Here is a 12,500-nt window from a genome sequence, read left to right on the forward strand (position 1 = left end):
GAGACGCCGCCGGCTCTCTCTCCGTCGCCTGAGAAACCAACGCCATCCGTCCCCAGTTACCAAGGCGACGCCACCACTCATTCCGACGACATTTGCCACAGAAACTCCTCACAGGTGCAGGTTCCTTAGGAGTGAGGCGCCTAGCTGCACTGCTCGCCGCGTCAAGGCAACTCTTCGCTCCAGGAACCAAGTCACAAGTCGGGCCCTCGGGAGCATCAGCCGTACCAAAACTTGTCTTAAAGATAGGGCCATCTTCAAATGCTACTAATACTGCTGTTAGTACCCCGTAATAACTTCTTTGGATAATTTAGTCTCAATAACAAAGGCCGCCGGTTGCGAGGGCCGGAAGGGATCGTAGGAATAACGCACGCCATGATTCTCTCTCTCTCTGTTATTAGTTTTGTCCACTTACAGATACACCTACATACACACTCAATTCCATTAAACCAATGAGTCTGGAATAAAGGTAGTTGGTCTACCCTTTTCTTTTTGACTACATCTCGATCAAGGTAGAGAGAAAAACGTAAAGAAGTTATAGAAAAACTTACTGAGAATCATTATAAAACAGTTTTTTTTTTCTTACGTCATGGTTTCCTCGTGTGATGATTAAATCGAACGCCAGGTAAAGGAGGCGAGACGATGCGTTACCAACGACGGCCCCATCGGTAATAACCATACAAAGGCCCGAGGTGTGACGCAGCATTCCTTGGGGACGCCCAGGTAAACCCACACGCACCTTACCCTCGAGTGAGACACTTAGGAAATTGTGTCAAAGATTGTTGTATTCCGTGCTTTTTATAGCTTTATTTTTCACCTTTCATCAGTTGAAGTAATTTTTATTCAGGTATTGCACATTTATATTTCTCGTTTGCGTTCTCTCTCTCTCTCTCTCTCTCTCTCTCTCTCTCTCTCTCTCTCTCTCTCTCTCTCTCTCTCTCAAATCTCCCTCTCCCTCGATATTTTACCTCCCTCGTCCTCTTTCTTCCGGGACCCCAACGAACTCTCTTTCCCCAACACCTTTCTATCGTTCCATCTCTATTGTCCTCTTCGCACTGTGTCTGTTACTCTCTCTCTCTCTCTCTCTCTCTCTCTCTCTCTCTCTCTCTCTCTCTCTCTCTCTCTCTCTCTCTCTCTCTCTCTCTCTCTCTCTCTCTCTCTCTCTCTCTCTCTCTCTCTCTCTCTCTCTCCTCCTCCTCTCAGTCTCACACTACCCGCCTCGTTCTCTCGCCCCGATTCCTCTGTTTCTTCTTTGCCGTTCTCCCCCTTTCCGTGTTCCTTAAGCATTCTTTCTCTCACGTCTCACCTTTTCACTCTCTCCCCTCCCCCTTTCCAACTGCCACTTTGCACCCTCTTCGGCTCCCTCGCCGCCGCCCCTCTCCCTAGCAGCCACCCGAGGAACGGCGGCATGCATGGATGAATGAGTGCAATGATTGACGGATGGCTGCATGAAGGATGGAGTGAAATGTCTACACCACCGCTGGTACCAAGTTCGCTCGCCTTTCCCTCCTTTATATCCCCTTTCCCTTTTCCCTTCTTCCTCTTCTTAGTCTTATTCTTCTTCCCTCCATCCACCCACCCATCCATCTCTCCATCCATCCATTCACTCATTTCTCCGTCCATCCTGTGATCACTAGCGCTCACGTTGTGTGTGTGTGTGTGTGTGTGCGTGTTCGTGTGCGTGTGCGTGTCTCTCTCTCTCTCTCTCTCTCTCTCTCTCTCTCTCTCTCTCTCTCTCTCTCTCTCTCTCTCTCGACAGGTGAAACAGGTAAGAGCCTCCCTATGATGTTTTCACAGATATTTTCGTTACCAGATTGCAATTTCTCGTCACGGCCGGAGAGCGAAGTGCTATAAAGGTTCTTCTCTTTTGAAGTCTTCCGCTGTGTGCCCGAGGCTGAAGGAATTAAAACATCGATGAGCATGATATTAATGTTCATCAGAGTCGAGGATGATATCACGGCAAAAGTAAAGTAGCTTTTCCTCCCCACCTCGCCCTCGACAACGTTAAGTCCCTCATGTGTCTTTTTTTTATAGAAAAGATAAATATTCCCCATGTTTATTGTCGCTTCTCTCCTTCCTTTCCTCCCTTCCTCCCCCGCCCTGTTCCCTCCCCATCCTTCTGCCACCCCCGAACCACACACAGGCCCGTTTTTTTCATTCTATTTTTCCCCCCTTTTTCCTAGAGGGGGGCTGTGCATTTTTATTCGAACAGTTTTATGCTAATAGTTTTCCTTTGTTTTCGCCCGTGGCTTGGATAGCACGAGCGCACGACAAAATCAATTCCTCCATATATGACAAGCTGCGCGCCTGACACCTCCTCTCGGCGGCTTTGTTTGCTACTGTTTTCATCTCCTTTACTCTCGTCCTCTGGCTGGCTGACGGTGCCGGCTAAGTCCAACCACTCGTGTTATTTCTACTCATTTACAGCTACCAATCGCACCTCCTTCCTTCGTCCGCCTTCGTGTGTTCTCTCTTCATCACATTTCATCATTTCAAGATCCTCCGGCCCCTGGCGTTCTCTTCATTCTTGGCCTTCCTTTGTTCTTACCGTCTTCTCATGGCTGTCTCCCTCCCTCCCTGACTCCTGTCCTCCCACTCTCCCTCCAAGCCTCGACTCCTTCCCTCCCTCCCTCCCTCCCTTCCTCCCTCCCGCTTGCTTACCCGGGAGTACGAGCATCCCCTCCCTCCTCCGTCCGGCCCCGTACTGACTCTCTCTCAATCCCACCCACCCATCCTCCACTCGTTTCCCCCATTCCTCCTCTCCTCCTCCTCTTCCTCCTCTCTCACGGCACGACCCGAGGAGGGGATCAATGGAGAAGCTTCTATGACGCCCACACTGCCTGCCCCACACCCCTTTCTCTCTCTCTCTCTCTCTCTCTCTCTCTCTCTCTCTCTCTCTCTCTCTCTCTCTCTCTCTCTCTCTCTCTGTATACGTTCCGGTCTCCGTCTCAGGGAAGAACCTTGTCAACATCCTTCTGAAATGACATAAAACAAAAGAACAGGGAAGTTTCTATGATGCAGCCGCCCGTTGTCTACTTGTCACGCAACATTGAGGGGAAAAAGCTTTTTTTTTTTTTTTTTTTTGTGGCTGTGTATTTTTATTTTACTCTTCCATACTTAACTCTCTCTCTCTCTCTCTCTCTCTCTCTCTCTCTCTCTCTCTCTCTCTCTCTCTCTCTCTCTCTCTCTCTCTCTCTCTCTCTCTCTCTCTCTCTCTCTCTCTCTCTCTCTCTCTCTCTCTCTCTCTCTCTCTCATCATATGTGACTTTCGTTTGTTTTCCTGAATAAAGAGAAATATTGTATTATTAATTTGTTAACCATTTTCAGTTTAGATATCTGGTAGTCGTTTCCATATTATGTGTAGATCTTGTATTCGGCGTTATCGGTGGTGGTGGTCAAGGAGGGAGGCAAGGTGTGTGAGTGTATTCATATTTGATGCTTTACGGCCATTTAGATGTGTCTCGATGTTTTTTTTTTTTTTTTTTGTGTGTGTGTGTGTGTGTGTGTGTGTGTGTGTGTGTGTAATTATACGTACGTACGGCCGCGGTTAATTATACGTACGTTAGTGGCAGCGTAAAGTTTCTGACTGACGTACTACAGCACACAACGCTCAGAGAGAGAGAGAGAGAGAGAGACACGTTAATACTCGTAGCATGCATTCACATTAAGCATTGTGTACACTTTCCAAGAATCGTTTACGGAATTCTCGATACGTGGCCTTCACCCTGAAACGTCTTCCTTCCTCCCTCGGTCCTCTTCCCTCCTCCCTTCCCTTCCCTTCTCTTCCCTTCCTTCCTCCCCTCTCCCTGCATCCGACCTCTCTAGCGCCTCTGTCAGCCTTGGGTCACTTAAGCTAAGCGAAGTTGGGACAGGTCAGCGCCCGTCGATGTTGTCATCCATGGAGAGTCTGTCCTTCTCAGGCCAGTGACGCACAAAACTTGGTTACCCAAATAAAACACAATCCTTTATTTGCCTCCCTTCCCCTCACCTCGTGGACAGCCTCATTGCCTCACCTGCATCCTCACGAGACCTAGAAGTAATTGCACCACCTTACCACCTTCAGGGTACGTGGGAACAGGAGGTGCCTCGCGGTCATGCCCCTTCACTCCTCGTCCCCCTTTTATCCCACCTTTCTTCTCTCTCTTCACTCTTTCCTCCTCCTCCTCCTCCTCCTCCTTTTGCAGTGGATTACAACATACAAGCTAAACCTTAAACAGTGTCCAAGAATATCGACTCCAGGTGTGTGCGACGCGCGTCAACTCTCAATCGCCCGTACCATAACTTGAGGCGGTGAGTTGTATTGGCGGCGGCGGCGAGGCGGTGAAGGAGGATCGTCAGGTCTTGCTGGTCGTGGCTTCAGAAGAATCGGCTTGCTAGAAAACAAAGGAACACACGCTAAGACGCAAAGCATGTGCCATAAAGAACCCCGCTTTTGGAGTTTTTTTTGTTCTCTCTCTCTCTCTCTCTCTCTCTCTCTCTCTCTCTCTCTCTCTCTCTCTCTCTCTCTCTCTCTCTCTCTCTCTCTCTCTCTCTCTCTCTCTCTCTCTCTCCCCTGTTTGTTACTTCCAAGCTCACTGCTTTTCCTCTCGTCTTTCCTTTCCTCCTCTCCCTCTTACCCCCCTCCCACAATAGCGAAGGACGTCGTCATCAGCACCAACGATAGGAAAATAACGAACGCTATATTTCCTTTGTTACGAAAGCTAAATGTACAGAAGAAAATTATTACCATAACATAAAGCTGCAAGGGATTTTTAATTTCCTGTTGCAACTAATTTCCATATTGCATTTTAATCACAACCTAGCCGGTATCCTTTACCTGTCTGTGTCCGTGGTCGTCCGCTTGCTTTACCTGTATTGTCACCTGCCTGTCTGTAACTGTGCCGTTTACTTATTTTGTCTGTAGATGATGTTTGAATACCTTTAGCTTTTCGCATCACCTGCATCACCTGTACTTGTTTGGAGTTGTGTTCTTAATGTTGTTGTCAGGACCGTGTACCTCACCTGTAGTTCTTAGCTTTGTCTGCACTCACCTGATTCTCCTGGCGTCCGGCAGTAGATGGAATCTGTGAGACGAGGCTCCGCTGGCTCCTACCGTCCTGTTGCTCTGGTGGTGGTGGTGGTGGTGGTGGTGTCGCCCGTACCTTTTCCTCCTCCGTTTGGGAAGGGTAAAAATACAATGCGTTTGTATTTGTTCACATGCAGCCCAACGTTCTTTTCTCACGTACAAATGTATGTGCAAGGCAAATATACATGGGAAAAGACACACTCATATACGGGCTTTCAGATAGACACGCGCGTGCAGACAGACAGACAGACAGACAGACACATCGCCACCCACCCGTCACTCGGTCTGGTTGTCACTCTTAGTTTTAGGATGGGTAGTCATTGTTTTACTCTTTCACCTTGGAGATATGGCGGTGAGAAATGTGTCGCTGTAAAATACACACACTGGACAGGTCTGAGAGCGGCTGGACAACACTCACTTCCTGGTCCAACCAAGGCACCGTGACCGCCTGGCTGTGGCCCGCTGCAGGACGAGAGGCCACGAGAGTTTAGGCGACTCGTGAGGTGCATGCATTGTTGTTATTCTTTTTTTGTGTTTGGTTCCTTCTTGCACACCTGCTGGAAGAGTTAAAGTGATACGCTGTAAGAAGGAATGAAGAAAACTGAAAAAAAAATGTAAGGACTTATCGTGAAGATCCATTTACTTCTTTCTTCTCTACTGAAGTAACGGCAGGCCGATTGGTTCCCACCTGTTCTTTCGTGTGTGTGTGTGTGTGTGTGTGTGTGTGTGTGTGTGTGTGTGTGTGTATGTGCGTAATATAATAATAATAATAATAATAATAATAGTAATAATAATAAAAATAGTAATAATAGTAATGGTAAGAATATTATTAATAGTTAGCCAGGCAGTGCATGAGTTTGAGTCTGTGAGTCGCTGACTTAGGCTGCCTCAAAGGCGTACCCTGAACGTGACATTTCCCTCTCTCCCGACCACTCCTGAAGTGCATCTGAAGTGTGCTGAAGCCTCGCCGCACCACCGTCGCCGCCACTACCACAGCCTACACTGCCGCCGTCGCCGCCGCCCCCTCCCCACCAGCTGCAGCACCAACTACACATCATCACCTTTTACTATACCAATATGCATTACCGTATCTTCAGTTGCAACTTCCATCATCACCATGCCATCATCGCCATACTACCATTACTATCAGATCGCCGCCCCTGCCTCTCCCGCCACTCTCAGACTCTATAAGCTCTTCAGGACCTCATTAAAGACCAAAGAAACCCCAGTCTATCGGCATACAAACATCCCTTCACCGTCATGGCTACGAGAGCTCTTTGGGTACCGTATTCACCTCAAAGCACTCACCAGCTCACCAGAACACACTTCACCCCTCAAGAACACGTCAGACCATTCATTATGTTATGCTGTGAACCGCAATGCTATTTGGAACCTGTGAGAACAAGTGATATTCAATGAGATGACGCCATGACATCTTTTGAACACCTGGGGAACACTTTATCACTAAACCATCTTACGACAGTGCGACAATAAATCATTGATGCTCAACAGGCCTCATTAGCTATCAAAGTTTTTGTTACATTTTGCACTCAAACATGGACACATTGATACACGCTTGTTACGACATATCAGTTCACACCAGTACTCACCGGGTCACACCTGTACCACAGCACAGGAAGAGATGATGGTGCCCGAGAACAGAGGGGGTGGCCGAGGAGCCCGCGTGTCGCAGAGCAGTGCCCCGCAGGGATGAGGTGCTGCGGGTGGTGAGAGAGTCATTAATCTGGATGGTGAGGACGTCGGGTAGGAGGGACCGCCCGCCTTCTCCCCCGTATCGACCCACCTCCAGTGTGGCCGCACATCCACCCATCCCACCCACCCGCACACCCACCTACCTACCTACCTACCTTCCCGCCCACGTACCCTCCCCACGCCGCCCATCCTCATCTCGTCTGCTAATTGTCCCGCTCCTCTCCTCTCGCTCTCTCTTTCTCTCTTTCTCTTTCTCTTTCTCTCTCTTTCTCTCCTTACCCCACCCCATCCTCCACCTACTCTTCCGTCCATCCTCAACGATCCCATGCAATCGCTACTCGCACCCACCTCACTCCTTTTCGCGTCAGCCACTTACTCCATCATCATCATCCACCTCCCTTGACCCGCCCATCCACTTGGTTCCCGCTTGCCGCCGCCCCCGCACTCGCCTCCGCCTCACGCCGCGGAGGGTCTCTCGCCGCCCATGCCGTCCTTCAAGCCAACATCCTCTCAGCTGTTCCGACATTCACCTCCAACACCTCAGACAACAATTATCTACAGAAGTTAATAGCAGGTTTGGGGAACGTGCACGACTGTCTCCTCGCCGCCGCCACGCCGCCTCTCACTTATTGTTGTGCTTCGGGACGTGACGTGAATTTGCATTATTTATTTTTTTTGTGCCTGTATTTATTTATGCGGACGTATGTGTCTTTTCCTTGCATGTAGGGAAGTGGTTGTGGTGCTTCCTGGCATTGTGGAGCAGCTGGCGGTGGTCCGTGGCCTGTCCTCGGTGTGGCGTCACAAGCAGTGCGTAGCTGTGCAGAACATTCCCAGAACTCCTCCAAAGGGGTGACATCAGTGAACGCTGATAAATGAAACTTGCCGCTTCGTGCATCGTGGGCGGGGATTTTTCTTAAAATTTTCCTATCAGTATTCCTTTCATGGACTGTGATGGTTGGATCTGATACTTTACTGGCTGTCTGACATTTACCATACGCATCTTGGAAACATCTGTAACAAATAGGTAAATATGTATGCTCTCTCTCTCTCTCTCTCTCTCTCTCTCTCTCTCTCTCTCTCTCTCTCTCTCTCTCTCTCTCTCTCTCTCTCTCTCTCTCTCTCTCATTTCCACGAATCTGGCGCCTTTTTACCGGCCTGTGCACAACATACAGCCGGCACGTGTGTGTTGAGGGAGGCAGTGGTGCTTACTATATCGTACAATGTTTTGCTGTGCTGTGGGCGACACGGTGTACAGGATAGAGACGTCACCTTGCGCCTGTCTCCCGTCTGGCCGCCGCTCTCCTGGTATGAACTGGACTTCAAAGGGAAATATAGACGAGGCAATCGCCACCTAATCCAACCGTGCTTTATCTTCGTGCAAAACTGAACGACAGATGAATAATTTGTAAAAGTCAACCAGTTTTGTTTGATAAAGCTGTACATATTCATTAAAGTGCGACCTGGTGTTGTTAGTAAAATAGTTTCTCTTCATGTGGTTATTGCCATGAATTAATCCTTATCTCCTCTCTCAGGACTGAGAAAATAGCTAATTAAGATGTGCAGATAAGAAAGAAATAATATCATAGGACTAAACGTTTTACTCCATAAGTCAGCGCCGTGGCAGAATACACACGCGTTCAATTAACAATCGAAAGGTGTGGCGAGGATGGTTTAAAGCAGACCGGCTTGTGAGGCTTCCACATCATTATTCACCATTCATGTAGCCAAGGCAAGTAAAGGGAACAGTTCTCTTTGATTTTTACTCGGATTTCATTCTAGTATTGTTGCCATTACCAGCATCACAACCTGTCCCTCTACGCCCACTGCCACCCATATCCAGCGTGCCCAGCCTCCTTCCCGCCCCAACGCTCATTGGCTGATTTATAGTGATGCCAAGAGGGAAATTTGACCTTCACCTTCCTCAGCCTCTTTTGCTCCGTACCTTCATTTCCTCTCTCTTATCGCTTTCCCCGTCCATCAGTCTTAATTCTCTCTCTCTCTCTCTCTCTCTCTCTCTCTCTCTCTCTCTCTCTCTCTCTCTCAAAAAGGCATTCTACACTTTGTCTGTATACTTGGATAGGAAATACGTATCTTATCTGGTGTGTGTGTGTGTGTGTGTGTGTGTGTGTGTGTGTGTGTGTGTGTGTGTGTGTGTGTGTGTGTGTTGCGTGCCTTTCCCTTTTATAACCTGCAACAATAGATAAGATTCCCGTGCCTCCGAAGTATCTATTTTGTCCTACCTGGCCGCCCACATTCGTCTTCTTTTACTTCACTTAGCTTTTTTCTCTTTTTTCTGTGGATCTAATAGTAGTAGTAGTAGTAGTAGTGATATTAGTGATAGTAGTAGTAGTAGTAGTAGTAGTAGTAGTAGTGATATTAGTGATAGTAGTAGTAGTAGTGATATTAGTGATAGTAGTAGTAGTAGTGGTGGTAGTAGTAGCAGTAGTAGTAGTAGTAGTAGTAGTAGTAGTAGTAGTAGTAGTAGTAGTAGTAGTAGTAGTAGTAGTAGTAGTAGTAGTAGTAGAAAGCATAGGTTCTGTAGCTTACTCACCCTCACAACTCTTCCACCTCTATCAGCGAGAAATAATATTTCAAGCGTTCCTGTGACGGCCGCGCATAGAAACGTGCACAGCTATACCTCTGCCGCCTCGTTACCGGCCACGTGTGAGTGGCGGATGATGAATACTTCCCCGGGCATGGTGGTCACGCCGAACATCGCCGCCAAAGGTAGCGAATTCACCCAAGCAGGAAAGGCAAGCTCGGGCTGGACAGTCTGATTGGCACTCAGTCCTTGCATCCCCCTCACTCACTCTCCCTGCCCCCGTTGTCTCCCTCCCTCACTGCCTGGCTGCTTTTCTGACTCGTCCCATGTAACTTGCTGCACTATGTTGTATCACTGGATTCTTGGTGATCTGTTAGATATCGGTTTTTTTTCCTTATTTTCTTTCTTTTCTTCTTTTCCGACAGTCGTGTTTTCTCGCTGGTTAATTTAAATGGTCCGCAGCAGAAAAACCTGCACATGTACTTTTTATGGCTTGGTGGTGCTAGTCAAGTGACTGAAGAACATGAATAATTCAAATAAAGATAGATTTATGTGTCAGTGATGATATTTTCTGTAAGTATTATTGGACAATCTAAAAAATATATACATAGTTTGTTTATTTGAAGTCACGAAGTGATCGAGAGGCGTGTAATCAGACACTGCCTTCAGATCCATGTAGATGTAGTAATATGGAGAACAGCTTGTTTATTCAGTGTGTTGAATGTGCTGTGTTAGTGGTGCCTCGCTGTACTGAAGTGGGACGAGTGTACATGTCTGTTTCAATGTTTCATGGCCTTAGATTCACCCCAACCTGTCCCAGAAAGTGAGGAAGGAGTCATTCAGCTGATTTATCCCCCTACAGCTGTCTGGTAGGCCTTGGCTCATCCTGTCCGGTGACCGGCAGGATGAACTGGGACACCTCAGGTTGCCACTACGTTGGCACTTGACGCCTCAGAAAGCCACTAGACAACTGACCCTTGTACTGCTGACATAGCTCGTTTCCTCAGTTATTTGCATTTTCTTCCCTTGTATGAACAACTTTCTGATGCCATGACGCACTGCGAGGCATTAGTATATGATTAGTTGTTATACCTTTATTCATTTACGTCGTTCCTCGCATTCTTGCTCGTGTAAATCTTACGATAGGAAGCATTTGTCTTTTTGTATACTTAACCACGGTGAAAAGCAAAAACCAATGTTCTCAACTGCCAATAAATAACAACAAACTCCCAATTTGAAAAAAAATAATAATAACAGCGCTCGGAAAGATGACTGCAACAAAACATCAGCGAATGTTTGCAAATATGTGCTTTATATAATATTGAAATGTTACACACTTCCTGCCGGACGGCGGGGGCAGCGGTGCGGCATGTGCTGTGTGGCGGTGTGGAGGAGTGGCGGTGTGGCTGGTGTACATCATCGTCATGGACTGACTGATGGATTGATTAGTTCCTGACGCCGCAACAGGAACACCATCACGGGCACACGTACGTATATATCGTGGAAAAAAAACATGGTTTTTATCACTTTTTCTCATCCATGTCCACTTCTACATGAAGAGGTACGGAAATTTGTTCCGACATAAAACAAAAATAATTTCATGTCTTAGTTGTTCTTAATTTGTCAGTAGATTCGATGCTCTCAACATTATTGTCGAGAAAGAATAAAGTTTTACTTTGGATTCATGAAAGACTAAGAGGAGGAAAAGATTAAACCCTTCGCATAATGTGGTTGTGGATACTACGTCTCTCAACATTAACCTTTCGGGGCAGCCTGCTACAGGAGTGCCGGACGCCGTACTACTGTACGCCGCAAAGGTCTGGAGGGCCTATGAAAACAAGCAGGGAATATGGCGATGAATAATAGTATGTTCCTGTGACAAAACAGCAGCTAGGTGAAGCAGAATGTAAAGAGACGCCACTCTTTTCGTAGTTGTTAGTGGTCACTGTTACCACTAATGGTAACTACGAAAAGAGATTGAGTTAACAACGAAAACGGAAGCATGAGTGCCTGCCTGCCACGTCATAACGATAGGAGCTCTGCGGCAGAAGAACTTGTGACCAGTATTTGTTTCAACTCCTCCCTTCAAGTATCCTACAATTGACTGAAAATTTGAGGTGAAGGAGTTAAAACTATGCCAGAAGACTGAAGAATTCTCTCTCTCTCTCTCTCTCTCTCTCTCTCTCTCTCTCTCTCTCTCTCTCTCTCTCTCTCTCTCTCTCTCTCTCTCTCTCTCTCTCTCTCTCTCTCTCTCTCTCTCTCTCTCTCACACACACACACACACACACACACACACACACACACACACACACACACACACACACACACACACACACACACACACACACACACCATTTTACTTAATTCCTCCTCCTCCTCCTTTCCTCCTCTTTATCCTCCTCCTCCTCCTCCTCCTCCTCCTCCTCCTCCTCCTCCTCCTCCTCCTCCTCCTCCTCCTCCTCCTCCTCCTCCTCCTAATCTTAAACCTTTTTCCCTAAAGTTCCTAAATCAGGCTTTTCCTCCCTCAACCTCAGGATGCTGGTGAAGTCGCTTGGAGAGGAGGGGAGGAAGAGAGAGGAAGGAGAGGAAGAAGGTGCAGGAGGAGAGGGAAGGGACGAGAAGGGAGACTTGGGTGTCTAGGGATCTGCAGGGAAGCAAACACCTACAGTCTTGTTGCCAAATAAGAAAAGACTGGCAGGGAATGTGTGTGTGTGTGTGTGTGTGTGTGTGTGTGTGTGTGTGTGTGTGTGTGTCAGTGGGGGGAGGAAGGAACCAAAGACCGCTCCATATGTCCAAGGAAATGTGTGATAGAGAGAAGGAGGGAGGGAGAGAAATGACCCGAAGTGAGGAAAGGGAGAGTGCAGGGGCTTAGAGGAGGAAGAGGAGAATTGTGAGCCGGTGAACTGATTGACGGATCAGAAAGAAAATGTGCTGTGGTCATGGGAGAGAGAGAGAGAGAGAGAGAGAGAGAGAGAGAGAGAGACACACACACACACACACACACACACACACACACACACACACACACACACACACACACAGGCAGATGGATAGACAGATGGACAAGGAAAGAAACACTGAACTTCAATCATGGGCCTAATTCTTGTCTATACTTGAGAGAAAAGAATAACCCTAGCTGTGTTGTTGGTAACTCTGCATCAGTGTATATCACAGGGCGCTGTT

Source organism: Portunus trituberculatus, chromosome 50 (assembly GCF_017591435.1).
Source record: "Portunus trituberculatus isolate SZX2019 chromosome 50, ASM1759143v1, whole genome shotgun sequence".
In the NCBI taxonomy this organism is placed as follows: Eukaryota; Metazoa; Arthropoda; class Malacostraca; order Decapoda; family Portunidae; genus Portunus; species Portunus trituberculatus.